The sequence below is a fragment of the Monodon monoceros genome, unplaced genomic scaffold (assembly GCF_005190385.1).
Source record: "Monodon monoceros isolate NGI ecotype Baffin Bay Population unplaced genomic scaffold, NGI_Narwhal_1 Super_Scaffold_13, whole genome shotgun sequence".
Classification (NCBI taxonomy): Eukaryota; Metazoa; Chordata; class Mammalia; order Artiodactyla; family Monodontidae; genus Monodon; species Monodon monoceros.
The window spans coordinates 57931056-57952552 of NW_021703769.1; the positions used below are offsets into that span (position 1 = coordinate 57931056).

Sequence of the window (21497 nt, forward strand, 5' to 3'; positions counted from 1 at the left end):
AGGAAGGAAGGAAGGAAGGAAGGAAGGAAGGAAGGAAGGAAGGAAGGAAGGGAGGGAGGGAGGGAGGGAGGGAGGGAGGGAGGGAGGAAGGGAAATGCTTGTGTCAGCATCTTGTGGTTCTGTGATACCCCAGGCTGCTGGCAGCCCCCATCCTGCTCCTCCATTTGCTGCTTCAAAGCTTCCGAGGACTGGAAAACCAGAACCCAGTGTGTAAGAACTCTGTGTAAAGTAAGAATTACTAGTTTCCTTCGGTGCCTCCCATGAGAAAAGTAAACAAGCTTGGGCATTTATCTTGATGATAAATACCTGCGTTACTTGGGAGACTCCTATTTGCTTATTTTCTCAATTCTGGCCATAGTCCAGATGACTGTAGGTTTTATAACTGTCATACCTTTGAAAGTTATACAACAGTCTTGCCTTTAGCAAGACTTAAGGTGAGAACAGGGTGGTAAACATTAGCTACTGCAGTCTTTTAAGGCATGCCCCGGTTCCCCTTGCCTATCCTATACAACCCAGCCCTGGATGACAGAAGCCTTCCTACTGTGTCCTAATTGCTTCCTGTGTGCAAATTAGATTCTGTTTCCCTAACTGGACTGCATTACACCCCTCCAGGGAAGGGCTATCTTCCATGTTTCTCTGGATCCCCCAGAGCTTTAGCGAAAGCATTGCACAGACAACCTCCTGGCAGAGCTGAGATTTCATGCGCACATATGGGGTATATATATCTCATATACGATGGGGGAATCTATAGTGCACGCTCTTTGAAAGAGTGTATTTTTGGGGGGTAGTTTTCTTTTCCAGTTTGAGATATAACTGACATACAGCACTGTGTAAGTTTAAGGTGTACAACATAATGATTTGCCTTACATACATCACGAAATGACTACCACAATAGTTCAGTGAACAGCCGTCCTCTCATAAAGATTCAACACTAAAGAAATAGGAAAAAAATTCTTTTCCTTGTGATGAGAACTCTTAGGATTTACTTTCTTAATAAGTTTCATTTATAATGTACAGCCATATTAATTACCTTTATTATAGATTTACATCCCGAGTACTTACTTATAACTAGAGAAGTATTTCCTAAATAAAGACAAATCTTCCTTACAGAAGAATTCCAAATGATATGTGTAGAAGCCCCCTCCCTCCAGGAGGTGGAGATTAATCTAGCCCCTCCCTCTCCTAGGTGTGGGCTGGATTTAGTATCTTGCTTTTAAAGAATAGTCTAGGAAAAGAGAAAAAGACTATCTACAATGGAGAAAGCTGGCAAACACCACCTTAACCTAGAGACAAAGGTTAGCATCATTAGCAATGTCACATGGGTATCATGTACCCCCTGATGTGATGTGATGCAAAGAGCCCTTCATCTCTGAAGCCTTCTTCCCCCAAACCCATAACCCCAGTGCAATCATGAGAAAAACATCAGACAAACCCAATGTGAGGGAAATTCTATAAAATCTCTGCCCACTGCTCTCCAGAAAGTCATGAAAAACAAGGAAAGGAAAGACTGAGAAACCGTAGTAGACCGGAGGAGACTGGGAGATGGGGTGATTCAATGCAGTATGGTACCCTGGGTGGGATCTTAGAACAGAAAAGGGACGTTGGCGGAAACACTGGTGAACTCCAAATAACGTCTGGAATGTGATTAACAGTGAGCTGCCAATGTCACTTTCCTAGTTTGACAAACGTCCTGTGGTGATGATGTGAGATGTTGGGGGGCGGGGGGTAGTCGGGACGACTGGGTGAGGGGTAGCTGAGAACCCCCTGCCCGAACTGCCACTTTCCTGCAAATCTAAAGTTAAACTATAAGATGAACTGGAGCAGGCAGGCCTCACTCAAAAGCATTCAAGTTCAGTTTTTAAAAACAAAAGCAAAAAAATGTTAAGGTTTACTTGTTTAAGTTTTTTTTTTCTCAAGTGTATTTTGGTTAAATGGGAAAGGTTAAGTGGAGGCGGGGGTGATGATCAGGGTTTCTATTATTTCTCACAGAGGATGAGTGGGTGGATACGTAAGTAGGTAGATAGATAGATATCACCATATTTAAGCAAATGGGCCTTAGAGTTTAACGAATCTCCAAACCTCCCAGCTGAATGCACACTGATTCCCGGCCACAGATCTGTACCCCCTCCCTTAAGATAGATTTTAAAACTCTCACAAAGTGGTTTTAACCACAGGTAGGTGATAAACTCTTCTAAAAATATATCCTCCTGTTTTCTAGATTTAGGTATCAGATCAACATACAAAAGGGCAAAGCCTTCAGAGAGAAGATAAAGCAGCTTTTTCACCACCAACTTAATCCTCTAAGATCAGTTCTTTCAGGAAGAAAAAGAGGAAGACTATTCAATTCCACTCTCTGCCCCCACCGTGCGGCCCCAGAAAAGAATCTTGCTCCGAGTATACGTGCATCACAGAAATGACCCCAGGAAAAAAAGGCATTCCTTCAGCAAAAGGAGGACACACACACACGCATGCAAATTGTCAGGTCCCCTAAGAAAACAGTCTAGTTTGTACACAAGGTGGAGAACCAGCTGAGGTCAAAGAGAGCTGGTCTTTCACAGTCGCTAGAGAAAAATGTTCTTTACAATAATGTGAGCACAAGTGAAACCTGATTTCAAAAACCCTAACGAATTATCTGACTTCTACATTTAGTCAATCAAATATTGTTCAAAATTCTTAAACTAAAGGCCACTGGCTAGCAATCTTTAAAATACAAAGATTCTGCGACGCTGTGTTTGCTGTAATGTAATTTAACCCATATATGGCACCAGAAAATGTCCCAGGCAAATGGTGCTTCTTAAACTCTCAGTCAGTAAGGAGGAAGAATTTAGACAAAAGGGGAAATTGGGATCTCCAACTCTCTTTGGGAAAGGAAGTGAGAAATTACACTAAGGTTCTTAGGCTAATGGACCCCAAAACACATTCAGTTTCGGTCTCCCTCAGTTAAAAAATAGCAAAGCTCACAGGGAAAGATTTCAGAGACATGTTTTCAAATGACATCTTCTAAATTCAGTCTGTTTCACAAGTCAAAGATAAAGTGACCACAATCTGAGAGCCAGGTTCAAAGATGGCATAACTACAAATTACAGTGATTTGTAGAATGGAAAATCCTTCCACTGGGGAGCTGGGCTGCTCCCCCAGAATCAGAGAGGGCAATTTCCCCCTGGATTCCTGGTGAAACCACATCCCCAGTTTCCACATGAATGATAGTTTTTGATGAAACAGCACAATGAGAACATTAATGGGACTATATCAGGAGACAAAATGATATGTACCCTGATTACAACTTCATAAAAAAACAGGCACCATGACAAAAGATAAAACTGCCAAAGAAGGAAAACGGATGCTGGTTGTTTCATTCACAGCGTGAGATTATACCTGATAATCTTCTTTATCTTTCATGCTTTCTGTAATATTGTTATTTTTTACATAACTTTAAAAGCTATCAGTGCAGCTTTTATGAATAACCTCCCTGGACTCAAGGTTAGGGCAAGTCAATGCTAAGCTCTTAAGCTGACCCCAGGAACACTGTCAATTCTAAAACTCCATGAGCTAAGTAAGCTTCAATTCTCCATCATCATTTTCCCTGAAGTTACCTTCTTCACCCACAAAGAAGAAAGTGCCTCTGGCTTTTCCGATCTTGGTGAATTAACTTCCTACCTACTAGGTGAACAGGGAATCACCACACAGACACCCTTGATATCTCCTTTCTTCTGTCCAGGTCTTAAACCCTATGAAACTACACACAGTTCTTCTACTGAAATAACCTGCGGCTAAGGGACAACTTCATTAGCTACGAAAGTGTTATCCTGACTGCCCAGAGTGCAAACAATAAGATGAAATTGTGAGGACCCGGGAAAGTACCACTTAGAACTCAAATAACAATGTTAAGATAAGTAAACACCAGTCAAGTTCAGAACAGGCCATAGGGGGGCCAAATGGGCACCAAAGGCACCATAAACACGTCAGTACTGAAGTATGGCAGAGTTAAGGAGGACTTATTTGCATGATGAGATGGACCACCTTGCCCACTGAGCTATTCTTGTTGCAGTAAAAGCACAAATAAGGACAAGTCACCGTGCCAAGACTCTAGGACTTCGTGTCAGATCTTGCTTTTTCCACCATCACTGTAACTGGGGTTGATTGATCTTCGGTGGGAGAATTTTAAGTCCCTGATGGCATACTCCCATTCTCACAGTGGCACCATAGCACCTCTGGTTGTGGGTAATGGCAACAAATCATGCCCTGTCTATCTCCTTGAAAATGAACTTAGGCCTTCCGGTTCCTTTGCTCTCAGTGGTTCCCCTTTCACTGTTCTCAACTATGGGCTAGTCTGTGCCTCCTCCGAAGCTTTGCTGAGCCCCTTCTGCTCATTCGGAATGCTGCCCATCTAGTCCACATGTACCTTCTGCTACATGTACTCAGGCCTCTGCTTTTCTATGAAACTTTCCCTGACTAACCTGGCCCCCAGCTCACAGCTCCCTCCTTTCCATTCCTTTCAATCCTTCCAGAGTCACAGGGGCATTGCTGAGCATTGGCTTTTCACCTTTGTGTGTTTCCATTTTCCACCCACAGCATAAACCCCTCAGGACCAGGAGCCATTTCTTCTGTGTCCTTTACAAGGCAAGGGTAGCACTTTATTTCCCCACAGCTATCCCGTAAAAGCAACCACAGGAACAAAGGGAAGTTTACTCGCCAGAGACAGCGAAACGACTTCAATCTAGTATTTTAGAGACTTCAGAAATGGATTCTCCATCTCAGATCAATCACCGAGTCACTTAATCCACGAAAACATTACAACAAGGATACTTTTACAAATTTGAATAAAAGCATGTATTATTCATGCCTTAAAGTAACAGGAAAGAGAGAAGATGGACCTCTCCCATCGTAGATCTACAATAAATGTTTCTTAGAGAGTCTGGTGCACATTTACATTCCAGAGCAAGGACTGGCTGAGAGGTAAGCCAAGTGCAGCATGGGTGTTATTCTATGCCAGGTAGAGCAAGTCACCTGCTCTCTGGACTCTGAGCCAATTGTGATAAAACCAAACATGCTGGTGGAGTCTCAAATACCAGTTCATCCCACTACACGGCATCCAGGTTAGTCCCATTTTAGAAGAGTCACCCAGAGACGTCTTGGGGTGGGAGTAGGAAGGTAAGGGAGGCAGTCAAGCACACACTAATGCAAACCATGTCTTTCCTTAAAAGGGCCCCAGGGGAACTGCAGGGCCAACCTGCATTCCAGACAGCGCCTGAACCAGGGCCAGCTCACCAGGCCAAGGATTTATTCCCCTTGGGAAGACGGGTGGGAGAGTCTACCCTGATGGGCTAAGATGGGAAGGTCCTGTGGCTTCCAGAAACTGGATTTCCCAGCCACCAAAGCTCGGTCCAACAGGCAATGACATCAGCCCCACTTATCGGAAGCACAAAAGCCACCAGAAAACTATTCAAAGACCAGCTGGCCTGATCCCTGGAATGCACAGCCCTTCCAGAATACACCCATTTCCCATCACCTCCTCTCCCTGACCCTGACCAAGGGCTTCTGGCAAAATTACCCCACTGCCCAGATCGACAGGGGCCTGTACAGCAGAGGGGAGGGGGCGACCTGCCTATCTTGGTAGGGAGGGGAGAGGTCCACCTCGCCGGCATGTGCCACTGGCATCCATCCAGCACCGGCAGTGGATGGGGTCCCGGCCCAGCCCTGCACTCACAGGGTGCCCACCTTACCCCCCCATGAAGGGGGCGTCTAGCCAGGGCCCAGGCTCCCTTTGCTCTGTGTCCCGGATTTTCATCTGCTGGGGGCTCCCTAGGCCCTCGGGTGTCCACAGAGTCACCGGCTGAGAGCCGTCCTGAATCCTGCGGGGAACCCCCGTGGTCAGGGGAAAACGCAGATGCCGTGTCCCCTAGAAGTCGAATTTCTGGGACCGGCGTCCGGAAATTCGTCGGGCTTTTTTGTTTGTTATTTGGTTTTGTTTCTGAATCACTGGCTGATGATTCTGGAAATCTCAACTTTGAGATAGCTGCCACCAGAGCGAGCTGAGACTTTCCTGAAAAGCCTCGGGGAGTTCTCTCCGGGGAGGCGGCCCCGCGAGTAGGAAGGGGCGCGCTTTCAGGTTGGGGCGGGACGACCCCACCGCGCGCGATCCGCGGGCGATCTGCCCACTTAGCAGAGCAGGAACGGAACCAGCCTGTCCCGCGGCGGGAACAGGCGCCGAGAGGCTGGAAACCCGGCCTCACCGGCGCCGCACAGAAGATCGAGGCGGGACCTCGACGCCTTCCACCCCACCTCGACCCCGGGGACCCGTAAGGGTTCCCGGCCGCCACGACCCGCGTGGAGCCCGGAGCAGGTGCTCGCGCCGCACGGAGCCCGCTCGCTCCCCACCGCCGGCCCGGGGTACCCCCGATTCGCGCCCCGGCCGCTGACCGCCCCCATCCGCGGCCCCCACCCGCGCCCCGACCGCCAGCCCTCCAGCGCTGCACTCACCGCCGCCCGCGCAGCCAGTCGAGCCGGGAGGTCTGAGCTGGCGGTACAGGCTGGCGGGCTGGCGGGCGGGCGGCGGGGAGGAGCTCCCGGCGGCGGGGGCGGGAGCTGGACCGGCCGGGGCGGGACGCTGCGGCTTCGGCTTCCGGCTTCTCCACGCCTCCGCGCGCGGTCGGGACCCGTGCCCAAGCCACCTGCGGGGGCCGCTAACCCGGGCCTGAGAGCCCGCCAGGGACCTGCGACCCTCCGGCTTCTGCCCTTCCCCTCCACCCCTCCGATCTCCCACTACCCTCGAAACACCCCGGGTTACACCCCAGACCCCGTTCACTCCCTGGAACCCCCAGTTTCAGCCCAGACCCCACTCGCCCCATACTGGTGTCTCCCCTTTCGGATTCTGCCCCTGCTCGTCGATCCCCGCCACGTGCCCGGACACCCTTGAATCTCCCCTCCTGATTTCCACCCCCTGCTCTCCCCGGTTCGCATGGGTCCCCCATCTCTGGCATTCCTTCTTCCCCACCCTCAGACTATGCGGACCCCCACCCTCGAGTTCCAGATCCCGCGCCAAGGGATCCAGTGCTCCCTGCCCTCCGGAGGGCGGCCCTTCTCTCCCCATAACAAATTTCTGTACATTCAGACGCGTACAGACAGCCCAAGATGCTCTATGTGCCTTTGGCCAAGTGCCCACTTTCTCTGAGCCTCAGTCTCCTCTCTGTAAAATGGGCATAACAGTGCATATCTCATAAGATCTACGGGAGAATTAGGTGAGCTAATGCAGGCAAAGCATTTAACACAGATTGCGTTAAATAAAACTTACCCTACGTTATAAAGCTGAAACTAACACCATTGTAAAGCAATTATACTCCAATAAAGATGCTTAAAAAAAAACAAAAAAAACCTTACCCTATCTGCTAACTATTGTACTTTGTATGCCCCCAGGGTGGCCCCAGGCCCCTAGGTACTTTCTCACTCCATCACTGAAAACTGGAAATCAGTAACTACTGTTTCAGCAAAACCCTTTGCCCCTAAACAAGTGCTGCGTATCTGATAAGAGCCTCCCGTTATGCTGCTACAGTAATAATAGCAGCCCTGATCCAGCAGGCCCCCCTGGGAAGTCATTACAGGGCACTGATGAGCTGATGTGGCTTTGAGAGTACAGAGTCCTGGAGAATGGGTGGAACCCTAATGTGGCTACCTAGAGAAATGCCGGAAATTCGTCGGGCTTTTTTGTTTGTTATTTGGTTTTGTTTCTGAATCACCGGCTGATTATTCTGGAACCTGGGCGGGGAGCCTAAAATCCCCCTTGCGGATTCATAGACCTGGATCCCAGAACTCCTCTGGTGGTGGAACCCTCCCTGCCTTTACACTGAGACCCAGGCAGAGAGTGACTTGCCCAATGTCTTATAGTAAACTGTCCCCTTCTTCCCTGCCCAAAGCTCTTACCACCTTTCACCACGTGGACCCAGCTACCAGCAGCCACGTATTACTACCAGCCCTGGACGTATCACTCAATTAAAGGAGGGGATTTCAAAGTTCTCCCCAGCATGAGAAGTTGCCACGTAGATGTTATTAGTGATGCCAATCTTTTCTTGTTTTAAAACTATAGAGAAAGCTGGATTGTGCCCAACACCTGATGTCTTGACATTAACCCAGAGTATCACAGACCATTGATAGCAAGAGGTGAGCCCTACAGAAAATATGTCAGAGCAAAATCTTGAAGAAACAGCCTTCCTGCCTTCCTTCCTCCCTCTCCCCCATCCTCTTCTTTCCTTCTTCCTTTCTGCTGAAGGAAAAGCAATCGCACACCTGAATTTCCTTCTCTATTACTCATTGCTAAGCCATCTTCATTCGTTTTTCTCCCCCCAACTGCTGAGCCACAACAGGAGCTGGTTTTGTTTTCTCATCTGTCCTAAACACTTACTGCATCCGTGAGTTTGCAATTATTTATGGGGAGAGCTATAAAACTGTAACCCTTTTTTGATCCCTGAAAAAAACCACAGAGTTGGAATTTCCAACCCAACGCTTCCAAGAAGGGAAGAAAAGTAAACCAGCCACACGATCATCTTTTTCTGTGTCATCAATAGACACAGAAAAAGCATATGACAAAATCCGAAACCTTTTTTTCAGTTTTTGGCCATACCACACGGCATGTGGGACCTTAGTTAGTTCCCCAACCAGGGGTCAAACCCGCACCCCCTGCAGTGGAAGTGCGGAGTCTTAACCACTGGATTGCCAGGGAAGTCCCCCAAATCCAACACCTTTTCAAGATATAAAGACACTCAACAAACTTGGAATAGAAAGACACATCCACAACCTGATAAGGAGCATCTACGAAAATCCCACAGCAAACATCATCTCCATGGTGAAAGACAGGATGCTTTCACCCTTGAGATCAAGTACAAGCAAGGATGTCTGCTTTCACAACTTCTATTCAACACTGTACTAGAAGTTCTAGCCAGAGCAAGTAGGCAAGAAAAAGAAATAAAAAGCATCCAGATTGGAAAGGAAGGGGTAAAACTATCTCTGTTTGTAGATGACATCATCTTGTATATTGAAAATCCTAAGGAATCCACAAAAACTGTTAGTACAAATAAACAAGTTCTGTAAGGTGGCAGGATACCAGATCAACATTTAAAAAACCAGTGGCATATCTATACACTAGCAAGGAAAAATACAAAAACAAAATGCAGAAAACAGTTTAACTAAGGAAGTTTAAGACTTCTTCACTGAATGTTGCTGAAGGAAATTAAAGAAGACCTAAATAAATGGGAAGATATTCATGTGGTATATCGGAGTTCTATCAGAGAAATGGAACCAGAGATAGATAGATACATAGACACATAGATACACAGATATAGATAGAGAGATAGATACGAAACTCCTGAGCAGGAGCTGAAGCTCTAGTCCATAGGTGAAATTCTTCTGGGAAACCTCAGTTTTGCTCTTAAGGCCATTCAACTGGTTGGATAAGGCCCAAATTACTTAAATAATCTCCTTAAAGTCAACTTGTTGTAGAAGTTAACCACATCTACAAAATACCTTCACAGCAACACCTAAATTAGCGTTTATTTGAATTACTGGGTACTATAGCCTAGCCAAGTTGACACATAAAACTAACCATCATGGATGGTAATACTCCCCAAACTTATGTAGAGATCCAACATAATCTCTATCTAAATCCCAACTGCCTCTTTGGCAGAAATAGATAAGCAGACACTAAAATTCATATGGAATTGCAAGGGACTCAATAACCAAAACAATTGTGAAAAAGAACAAAGTCGGAGGACTCACACTTCTAAATTTCCAAAGTTATTATTCAGTACAAAGCTACAGTAATCAAAGCATGTGTTATGGGCATAAGAATAGACATGTAAACCAATGAAATAAAATTGAGATTCCATATATAAACCCATACATCTGTGGGCAATGGGTTTTTGAGAAAGATATCAAGACCATTCCATGGGAAAAGAGTCTTTACAGCAAGTGGTGCTGGAACAACTGGATATTCACATGCAAAACAATGAAGCTGAGGCTTCCCTGGTGGCACAGTGGTTGAGAGTCCGCCTGCCGATGCAGGGGACGCGGGTTCGTGCCCCGGTCCGGGAAGATCCCACATGCCACGGAGCGGCTGGGCCCGTGAGCCATGGCCGCTGAGCCTGCGCGTCCAGAGCCTGTGCTCCGCAACGGGAGGGGCCACAACAGTGAGAGACCCGCGTACTGCAAAAAAAAACCCCAAAAAACAAAAAAAACAATGAAGCTGGATCCCTACCTCACACTATAGAAAAAAATGAATTCAAAATGGAAAAACTATAAAACTCTTAGAAGGAAACAAAAGTGTAAATCCTCATGATCTTGGATTAGGCAATGGTTTATCAAATATGACATCAAAAGCACAAGCAACAAAAGGAAAAAATAGATAGATTGAACTTCATCATGATTAAAAACTTTTGTGCATAAAAGCACACTAACCGCATACTTCGGCTATATTATGGGTTCAGATCCAGACCACCACAATAAAGTGAATATTGCAATAAAGTGACTCACACAAATTTTTTAGTTTCCCAGTGAATATTGAAGTTATGTTTACATGCTACTATAGTCTATTGCGTGCAATAGCATTATGTCTAAAAAAAAAGTACATACCTTAATTTAAACATACCTTATTGCTAAAAACTGCTAACCATCATCTGAGTCTTCAGCTAGTCTTAGTAGTAACGTCAAAGATCACAGATCACAGGTCACCGTAACAAATATAATAGTAATGGAAAAGTTTGAAATATTTCGGGAATTACCAAAATGTGACAGAGAGACACAAAATAAGCAAATGCTCTTGAGAAAATGGCTTCAATAGACTTGCCTGACGCAGGGTTGCCACAAACCTTCAATTTCTAAAAAAAAAATGCTATGTCCACAAAGCACAATAAAGCAAAGTGGCATAAGATAAAGTATGCCTGTATCAAGAGAGCGAAGAGACAAGCCACAGAACGGGAGAAAATATTTGCAAATCGTACACTTGATCAGGATCTAGTATCCAGATTTTATAAAGCACCCTTACAAGTCAACAACAAAAAGACATCAACCCAATTTTTTTTCTTTTTGCGGTACGTGGGCCTCTCACTGTTGTGGCCTCTCCCCTTGCGGAGCACAGGCTCCGGATGCGCAGGCCCAGCGGCCATGGCTCACGGCCCCAGCCGCTCCGCGGCATGCGGGATCCTCCCGGACCGGGGCACGAACCCGTGTCCCCTGCATCGGCAGGCAAACTCTCAACCACTGCGCCACCAGGGAAGCCCAAAAATAGTCTTTTTTTTTTTTTTTAATAGTCTTTTTAAAAAAAAAAAAAGTTTTAGAGATGGACGGTGGTGATGATAGCACAGTACTGTGAATGTACTTGATGCCACTCAGCTGTACACTTAAAATGGCTGAAATGATAAATTTTACGTTATGCATATTTTATCACACACACACACACACAAATTTAACTTAAACAAAAAACTGGCAAAGAACTTGAATAGACGTTTCTACAAAGAAGATATACAAACACCAACAAGCACATGAAAAGATGCTCAACATCTTTAGTCATCAGGGAAATGCAAATCAAAACCGCAATGAGAAACCACTTCATACCCACTATGGTGGTCATAAACGATTTTTGTTTGTTTTAATGGAAAATAACAAGCGTTGGGGAGGATGTGAAAAAATCGAAACCCTCAAACATTGCTGGTGGGAATATAAAATGGTGCAGCCACTATTCTACGCCTGGTATATCCACAAAAGAATTGAAAACAGGTATATCCACAATTTGTACAGGAATGTTCACAGCATTATTCACAATAATCAAAAGACGGAAGTAACCCAAATGTCCGCTAACTGATGCACAGATAAACAAAATGTGGTATATACCCTTATGATGGAATATTATGTGATCACAAAAAGAAGTGAAATACTGATACCTGCAACGGTGTGGACGGACCTTGAAAACATGATACTAAGGGAAAGAAGCCAGACACAAAAAGGTCACATATCATATGATTCCGTTTACATGAAATTTCAAGAATAGGAAAACTCTATAGATACGGAAAGCTGATTGGTGGTTGCTAAAAATATTCTGGAAGCCAATAATGGTGAAGGTTGTGCAATATTTTGAATTGTGAAGTTTACTGAACTGTGTAGTTTAAAATAGTTAAAATGTTAAATTTTATATTATGTGAATGTATCTCAATTAAAAAATAGGGCTTCCCTGGTGGCACAGTGGTTGAGAGTCTGCCTGCCGATGCAGGGGACGCGGGTTCGTGCCCCGGTCTGGGAAGATCCCACATGCCGCGTAGCGGCTGGGCCCGTGAGCCATGGCCGCTGGGCCTGCGCATCCGGAGCCTGTACTCCGCAAGGGGAGAGGCCACAACAGTGAGAGGCCCGCGTACCGCAAAAAAAAAAAAAAGAAAAGTAAACCAGGCATCTTACGTATGCTCTGTGAGGACATAGCAGAGGTGGGGCAGTTATACATACATCTGTGACTGTTTCTCTTCCCACTGAAGATTTTGCAGCTGTATTCTAACCTGAAAGGGCCCAGAACAAGATCTGGGAAGTGGACACATTGTATGCCAACACCCCTGGCATCACATGAACCAGACAGAAAGGGGGAGATGTCCTCTGGGTATATTCTGAAATTTCAGCAGCCAGGGGAGAAAAACAGTTTGCATGAAAGAATGCAGGCTATAATCCCATTTTTTGTTAAAAAGAAAAAAATGCACACACATACACCTGGAAAAATGTCTTCACACTTTTTCAAGGATAAAAGAACGTGATAAATAGTTGTCTCTGAGTGAGGAGAATTAAGGATTTTTCTTCTCCTTTTGCTACTTTCCATTTTCTAACTTTTTTTTTTTTGCGGTACGCGGGCCTCTCACTGTTGTGTCCTCTCCCGTTGCGGAGCACAGGCTCCAGACACGCAGGCTCAGCGGCCATGGCTCACGGGCCTAGCTGCTCTGCAGCATGTGGGATCTTCCCGGACCGGGGCATGAACCCGTGTCCCTGCATCGGCAGGCGGACGCTCAACCACTGCGCCACCAGGGAAGCCCATTTTCTAACATTTTAAGAACAAACACAAATTGCTGGTTTAGGAAAACTAATTTTCAAAAAAGGAAACCAGTTGCCAGAAACAGCCTCCACTGACTGGTCTGTGTTATTCATAACAATGAATTCTGGTAACTAATGTTTCCATAACACCTTTTTCATTTCCAAAATATGTTTCCCACACACGTCACACGATTCATCCTTGCAAAAGCCCTGTGCAGCCAAGATTCTTCCTGCTGAGTTACGCGGATGGGGAAACTGAGGCCAGGGACAGGCGAGGCCCTCCCCGTGCCCAGATCCTAGCTCACTGCCCTTGCCTGGGCTCTGGCCCTGGATAAGCCCTTTGCTTCTGCTGCTGCCAAGATAGAGCTGAAATGGGGTGAATTCAGGGGCAGAGAGAGGCCTTGGTAGAGTTGCCAGATGCAGCAAGTAAAAACACAAGACTCCTAGTTAAATTTGAATTTCAGATAAACAGCAAGTAATTGTTTAGTATAAGTATGTCCCGAATGTTGCAGTGTTGCAGACTTGTAATATATTCGCAGCATTGTACAAGACATACTTAAACTAAAAAAAAAAAAAAAAATCACGCGTTGGTCTGAAATTCACATTTAACTGGGCGTTCTCTATTCTATCTGGCAATGCTACCTGCCTGGTGCACCAAAGCGATGGCACCTACAGACAGTGGCCCAGGTGGAAGCCCGGGTGAGTTTCCCCAACCCTGCAATTACGTGGGTCAGCCTTTCCCCTGGAGGTGTGGGAGACTGTCCCCAAACTAGCCAGGCCTCTGTCTTCACCAGGCCCAGAAGAAGTAGCAAGTGGGGCCTTTCCTGGCCTGCCTAGAGTGAGAACTTTGTTACCTGCTTGTGGGGGTGGCCCATTAACTGCAGGGAAAAACAGGTCATCAGGATGAGAGGCCTGATCCCCTCAATAACACCACCTAAATGACACGCTGTGTGCCTGTGGTTCTATTTAACAAGATATACCCTGACCACAGCAATGGGCCAAGGATGCAGAATTAACCCCCAGTGCAGAAGGAGGAGGACGGTGATGATAGTGATGGGAAACACTAACACTAACCCTACCCCTGCTGGATGCTGGATACTTTTATATCCATTATCTCCTTTTCTTTAAGAAAAAACCTCCTGTTTTACAGATGAGGCATCTGAGGCCCAGAGAGGTTAAGTAACAAGCCCCAAGTCACAAAGCAAGAAGGTGCCTGGAGATGGGATTTAAACCAAGTCCAGCTGACTCCTGAGACTGTCGCACAGCCTTCTCACTCCCTCAGCTGATGTGTCCTGGGTGCCAGGACTGTTCCAAGGCCGAGAGCTGGGGTAGCAAAACAAAGGGCAAAGTCCTAACTCCCCTGGATTTTATGTTCTGGTTGGGAGCAGGAGATAGATAATGAATCAATAATGAGTACCCTGTGTCTTTGCAATCATCCCTGGCTCTTTCTAATTGCTGTAGCTTCCCAGAAACAAATGTCTTCATGGCACAGAAGATCTTCGTTCTCTGGGATCCATTCCAACAGCCCTGGGTGGGGAGAAGGGGCGTTGTGGGTGGAGCCTGAATCCTAGAATCATATTTATTTAACAAATGGTGCTCACAACAACCCTGTGAGGGAATTATTATCATCTCTACTTTACAGATGTAGCCATTGGAGCCCAGAGAGATTAAGCAAGTTGCCAAAAGTCACACAGCTAGTAATGGTAGCAGTGGCAATTTGAACCCAGGCTGGCTGGCTCCATGTTTAGTCACCACGCTGTGGAGAGCTTCTTGGTGTAGAGCCTTCTAGATCACCCAGACCTGTATCTTTCAGGCTGTTGAACCTCAGAGTCTTTCCCTCCAATGTAGCCTCCTACAGAGCTGCAACCCACAAAACAAAAATAAGCATTTCCAAGCAACACCTGGCCCTCCCCAGTCTGAAAGGGAACAGCCAACTTCCCACCTCCAGCCCCCAGCCAAGGTCTCCATGCAGGTTCCTCTCTTCCCTTGGAGCACCCACAGAGGTCCTTGGCCACTTTTCCTTAATATTTTTGTATAGAGATGTAACTGACATATAACATTATATATTAGTTTCAGGTGTACAACATAATGATTCCATATTTGTACATACTGCAAAATGATCGCCACAGTAAGTGTAGTTAACATCCATCACCACACATAATTACACATCTTTTTTCTTCCTTGTGATGAGAACTTTTAAGATCTATTCTCCTAGCAGCTTTCAAATATACGACACAGTATTATTATTAACTATAGTCACCATGCTGTACATTACCTCCCCAGGACCTATTTACTTTATAACTGGAAGTTTGTACACTTTGACCACCTTCACCCACTTCACACACACTCCACCCCTGGCTTCTAGCAACCATCAATCTGTTCCCTTTTTCTATGAGTTTGGTGGGTTTTTTTTTTTTCAAATTCCATGTGTGAGAGACTTCCCTGGCAGTCCAGTGGTTGGGACTTTGCACTTCCAGTGCAGGGGCGCAGGGAGGCGGGGCGCGGCGCTGGTTCAATCCCTGGTCGGGGAACTGGGATCTGCATGCCGCACGGCACAGCCAAAAAAAAAAAAAAATTCCACATGTGAGTGACATCATATGATAGTTGTCTTTCTTGGTCTGACCTGTTTCACGGAGGCCCTCCATGTCTTGCACCACTGTTTTTCCAGGTGCCCCAAACACCAGAGCCACCTTTCCACTCAACTTTCAAAGGGACCTCCTCATTTGGGGTTTTCTCCCGGGCACATTTCTGGACTGATTCTGCAGTTCCTGGAATTTGAACCTGAATGCCAGTGTTGGTCCATCAGCTGGTCTCTCTTCCGGCCAGAAGGAGAAGTGCAGGCCAGGGGCAGTGACTGTTGGTCTGGGAAGCCTGGAATTGCCCAACCTCCAGAGGGTCAGACCAGGGCTTGGGGGTGGGAGGTGGGCAGTCAGGCCCCCTCTGTTGAGGAAATAGATGGAGCAGTGGTGATGACATCAGGTCTGACACAAGGCCTGGGACCCAGTCCCCGTCTTGGCTCCTTCCCGGTGGCTGGACCTCAGCCAGCCCCTCCTTCCAGACTCTCTTTTCTCTGCTGCCCCAGCATCTCCAGTGAGGTCGTGACAATGAGACGAACTCGTGAAGGGCAGTGGCCTGGCACATAGGAAGGCTTCAGGTGTTCATAACTGCTATTATTATCGTGTTGCTGTTGCTGCTGCTGTAGTTGTTTTTAACTGAATTGTAGTTGATTGACAATGTTGTGTTAATTTCTGCTGGACAGCAAAGTGATTCAGTTACACACATACATACATTCTTTTTCATATTCTTTTCCATTATGGTTTATCACAGGATATTGAATATAGTTCCCTGTGCTATATGGTAGGACCTTGGTTTTTTTTTTTTTTTTTGCGGTACGCGGGTCTCTCACTGTTGTGGCCTCTCCCGTTGCGGAGCGCAGGCTCCGGACGCACAGGCTCAGCGGCCATGGCTCACAGGCCCAGCCGCTCCGTGGCACGTGGGATCTTCCCGGACCGGGGCACGAACCCGTGTCCCCTGCATCGGCAGGTGGACTCTCAACCACTGCACCACCAGGGAAGCCCAGGACCTTGTTTTTTATCCTTACTATATGTAATAGTTTGCATCTACTAACCCCAAACTTGTTGCCGTTGTTTTTAAGCACCTCTTCCATCAAAACCAAATACGCACAAGGCCTATGAGCCCTTTGTTTCTGGAATCACACTTTAGATCTGCTAGCAGCAGCCACAGCTTTGTGATAAGAAAATAATCCCACTCAAGCAAATATACTCATGACCCATCCTGAGCTCTTGACTCAGTTTCCCCACAGTCTAGAGAGGTATCAGGCCCTCCGTAAGGGCTCCAGAGCCCCACGTGATCTAAGCCTCACTACTTCTCTGTCCTCGTCTCCAAACACCTTCAATCTCACTCTGCTTCAGCCACACAGGCCTCTCTGCTGTTCCAGCACTGTCCTGCCTCAGGGCCTTTGCACTGGCTGTTTCCCTCTGCCTGAACCACTGGCACCCCAGGTATCAACATGACTGGCTCCCTCCTTCAAGCCTTTGCTTAAATGTTACCTTCTCAACCAGGCCCACCCCGACCACCCTCTCTGAAATTACAGCCCCTCCCTCACACTCGACCCCATCCCCACTTTTCTGAAACACTTACTACCCTCTCATTAACGACATCGTGTTTATTATTCCACATCTGATGGTGTGCTGCTCACGGATGTGTCCCAGATGCCCAGCACAAGCCTGGCACTGGAATAAAGAGAAGACAGGCTGGAGGGGAAGTGGGGAACACCTTGATGTCCCTGACACCCCCTCCTTCCCTTTTCTGCACCCCACCCCCAAGCACATGTAGCCCTGAGGCCCTAACCTGGGAGCATCCCCAGGAAGCCTTATTTCCAGAGCATTTCGGCAAAAAAGACAAAGCACACCACTTCCCCTTTCACCTACCCACCCTTCCGGGATGGAAGTTGTCTCCCCCACCCCCATCCTCCCCTCCTCCACCTTCCTGAGCCGCTGAAATGAGACACTGAAATGTGGAAGAAACACTTGCGAAGAACCCCTGAGCAGGTGCCTCTACGATTTCTTCTCCCTCCTGAGCTAGTCAGAGCCAGGGCTAAATGTTCATTACCAGACCTACCGCATTCCAAACCAAAAATACCCTGTCTAAAACTGTCATTTCTTTTAAAAAATTTTGATCATTTACTACATGCCAAGTCCCATAGGAGCGCATTTAGATCCATTATCTTTTTTTTTTTTCTTTGTTGCGCTGGGTCTTAGTTGTGGCATGCAAACTCTTAGTTGCGGCATGCATGTGGGATCTAGTTCCCTGACCAGGGATCAAACCCAGGTCCCCTGCATTGGGAGCTCAGAGTCTTAACCACTGCGCCACCAGGGAAGTCCTTGGATCCATCATCTTGTTTAATCTTCATGACAACCCATCATTCTTAATAAAAACAGCAATAATAAATGCATAGCCAGGCATTAGCCTAACATGTTTATTAACTCACTTAATCCTTGCAAGAACCCTAGGAGATAGATATTATTATTCTCTCCATTTTACAGATGAGGAAATCAAGACACAGAGAGGTTACGTAGCTTGCCCAAGGTCACACAGTGGGATTAGTGTGAAGCCAAGATCAGAATCCAGAGAGGCTCTTTCTAAAGTCCCCGGTGGTCCAGTGGTTAAGACTCCACACTTCCACTGCAGGGGGCACAGGTTCGATCCCTGGTTGGGGAACTAAGATACCACAAGGCACAGCCAAAATAAATAAATAAAGTCTGTGCACTTACCCACAGACTTATTCTATCCTGTTTCCCCGAGCAGGGATTCTAAACCCCATTTTATAAATGACGAAGCAACCAAGACCCAAGGCTTTTCCCACTTGTAAGTGTCAGAACCAGGATTTGATCCTAAGACAGGACTGCAAATAAAGCCCCCATTCTAATGCACTGCAGCTGCGGGGTCCCAGTCCAACTCATGTACACACGTGCATGGAACCAGCTTTGACCCCCTGGGAACTTACTGCCCAAGTCACACAATATAAAAGGCCCAAGGACTCCAGACAGAAAAGCCATCGGTGTGGAAGAGCTTTGGAATCAGGATTGAGGAGGGTTCCCTCCTCCAAAGCCCTCGAGTGACAAAAGAGGAAGCAAAGGAGGAGAAAGCAGAAGTGAACTGGAACCCAACTCATTTCTAAAACCCACATATGTATTTCCCAGCATCGCAAGCAGGGTGTGATACAAAACAAAATCCTGTGTGGTCATTGGGTGTAGGGGACCCTGGGGGAGCAAAGTGTCCTCTGTGCCCCTAGACGCACACTTCAATGAACCCCCCCACCCCAGGCCATTCCCAGCAGCAATCGTGATGTCTGAGGGGTTCTTTCTTCCTGACCTGCGGATCCCATGCTGGGAATCACTGCGCAGATGCCCCTGTAGCTGTGCGTGGATGGGGCATCCCCTCCCCCAAACCTCGCTGATGACAGCCCAACGTGGAGACAAGGCGAATGGCTGTTAAAAAGGAGCTGGACAGGGGCTTCCCTGGTGGCGCAGTGGATGAGAGTCCGCCTGCCGATGCAGGGGACACGGGCTCGTGCCCCGGTCCGGGAAGATCCCACATGCCGCGGAGCGGCTGGGCCCGTGAGCCATGGCTGCTGAGCCTGCGCGTCCAGAGTCTGTGCTCCGCAACGGGAGAGGCCACAACAGTGAGAGGCCCGCGTACCGCAAAAAAAAAAAGGAGCTGGACAAACACCTCGTGAAAAACCAATCATGATTTTTCCTCTGCTGCCATTAAGGAGGAAGAAATAGTGCTCTATGTGCATTTACGGAAAGTGGGCTGTAAAATCCTCAAGTGCGAAAAGCAAGTCATGGAACGAGGAGTCGAGAACAATGACGTTATGTGTTATTAACATCTACAGCAGGGGACTTCCCTGGTGGCGCAGTGGTTAAGACTCTGCCCTCCCAATGTAGGGGCGCGGGTTCGATTCCTGGTTAGGGTACTAGATCCCACATGCATGCCGCAACTAAGAGTTCACATGCTGCAACTAAGGAGCCCGTGTGCCGCAACTAAGGAACCCAAGAGCCTCAACTAAGACCAAGTGCAACCAAATAAATAAGTAGATAAATAGATATTTTAAAATAAATAAAACAAAAACATCTACAGCAGTAGTTTCACTGACGGTCACACCAAGGCATGTGAGACATGAAATTATGTGACTGGGTTAAGACCAGCCACCTTTCTTTTAAAGGAAATGGGATAGAATGGAATAGACTGTCATAGAACAAAACAGAACAGAATAGACAACCCCAGCCAGCATTCCTTATAATAAGCATCATTGCATAAAACTTCTGTTCTACCTATATTCCACTGTCCGTGTGTACTGGGTTACAACGCAAAATCTATTTTTTCATTGTGGCTCATAGCTAAACAAAAAGTTTGAAAACCCCTGATATGGAACATATCTAAAAGAAAGGACCCAACAAACCAACAGAGTTTCCCTCTGAAGAGAAGAGGGAGGCAGGCAGGGGCTTTATTTTATACAATTCTATACTATTTGGTTTTTTCTTTTTTAAACAATGAGCATGCATTGCTTTTGCAATAAAATAAAGAACTTTTTAAACCTTTTAGTAAAAATAAACATCCCTGCCTCAGTCTCCGGGAAAGAGGCTGTGCTGTTTGAGCTGTCAACAACTTTTTGATGTGAAAAAGACCAAATCCCTACCCCAGGGGCTGTGCCTCCCAGCAGGCTATAAGGGCCTCCCTGGATTTTTTCCACCCGTCCTTCTCTTCCCCTCCAGAAAGCCACAGGATCATCCAGAAAAGGAGACACGCCTTAAGCTGTCACTCTCCATTTTCGAAAATGGAACAGGCACACCAGTTTTGGGGCTGGATTGTCGGGCAGAGCCCTGGTGATGCGTCTGCTAGCTGGGGAGGCAGCTGGAACGCCCCCTCGCCACACACAGGCCGGTTTTCCTGCCATTTAGAGCAATAGGAGGATATCACAGACTGTTAGGAAAATCAACAGACCCCCCCACCAGCCCTGCCTGCCATCCCCACATTGTGTTTTCAGCTCAGTGTTATATCATAAGTATTTTCTATGTTGATAAAGAGCTCTCATAACTCCTTCATCTAAATGCCTCTTAAGAATCCACGAAGGGGTTACAACAGATGCGTCACGCCCAATGATTCCTATTACAAATCTCACGGCAGTAGATATCACTGGGCACTCAGTCTTTCTTTCCTTGTTTTAGGATTAGTTCCTTTGGGCAAATTCCCAGAAGCGTGATCACTGGAATGGAAAGTGTAGGCCTTTCCAGCCCCTGAAGCACTCCGTCAAACTGCTTTCTGAAAGGGCTGAGACCCACACCTTTTTTGTTTTGTTTTGTTTTTGTTTTTTTGCGGTACGCGGGCCTCTCACCGTTGCGGCCTCTCCCGTTGCGGAGCACAGGCTCCGGACGCGCAGGCTCAGTGGCCATGGCTCACGGGCCCAGCCGCTCCGTGGCACGTGGGATCTTCCCGGACCAGGGCACGAACCCACGTCCCCTGCATCGGCAGGCGGACTCTCAACCACTGTGCCACCAGGGAAGCCCGACCCACACCTTTTTAAGGAACTGCAGGCTGGCATGATTAAGTCACCACCACCTCTGACTCCTGACGTGAAACATCTGTGACCCAGGCGCCCTGTGTCAGGAAGAGACAGCAATGTAGGAAAGAGAGAGACTTCCTCTCCTACTGTGGGAACTGGCCACGGCCTGAGCCACAGCAGAGTGGACCCTCACCCTGGACAGTCCTCGAGGACTCCAGAGGGCAGGGAGGGCATCACTTCCTCTCCTTCCACAGTGGGAACCTGGAACCCAGGCCCTCAGCATCCCAAAGCCAGGGCTGGGAGGATGGACTTCGTCGGTAGGCTGTTACCATGAAGAATGTGGTCCAGAGCATGTTCTGCTGGT

At 47.2% G+C, this 21497-nt stretch overlaps 1 protein-coding gene across 5 annotated transcripts in view; it reads right to left on the reverse strand.

Annotated features, from left to right (window-relative positions):
• The window catches only part of LITAF (lipopolysaccharide induced TNF factor), a 110796-nt gene that overhangs the window by 24223 nt on the left and 65076 nt on the right, over nt 1-21497 (reverse strand). Inside the window, exon 1 of one of the 5 annotated variants that reach the window (XM_029219669.1) lies at nt 6481-6516. The exons of the other annotated variants lie outside the window; for them this stretch is intronic. The gene's annotated coding sequence lies outside the window, so the exon portion shown is untranslated. Of the gene's footprint in view, nt 1-6480; nt 6517-21497 lie in introns of those variants that run through there. 5 annotated transcript variants of the gene reach the window in all.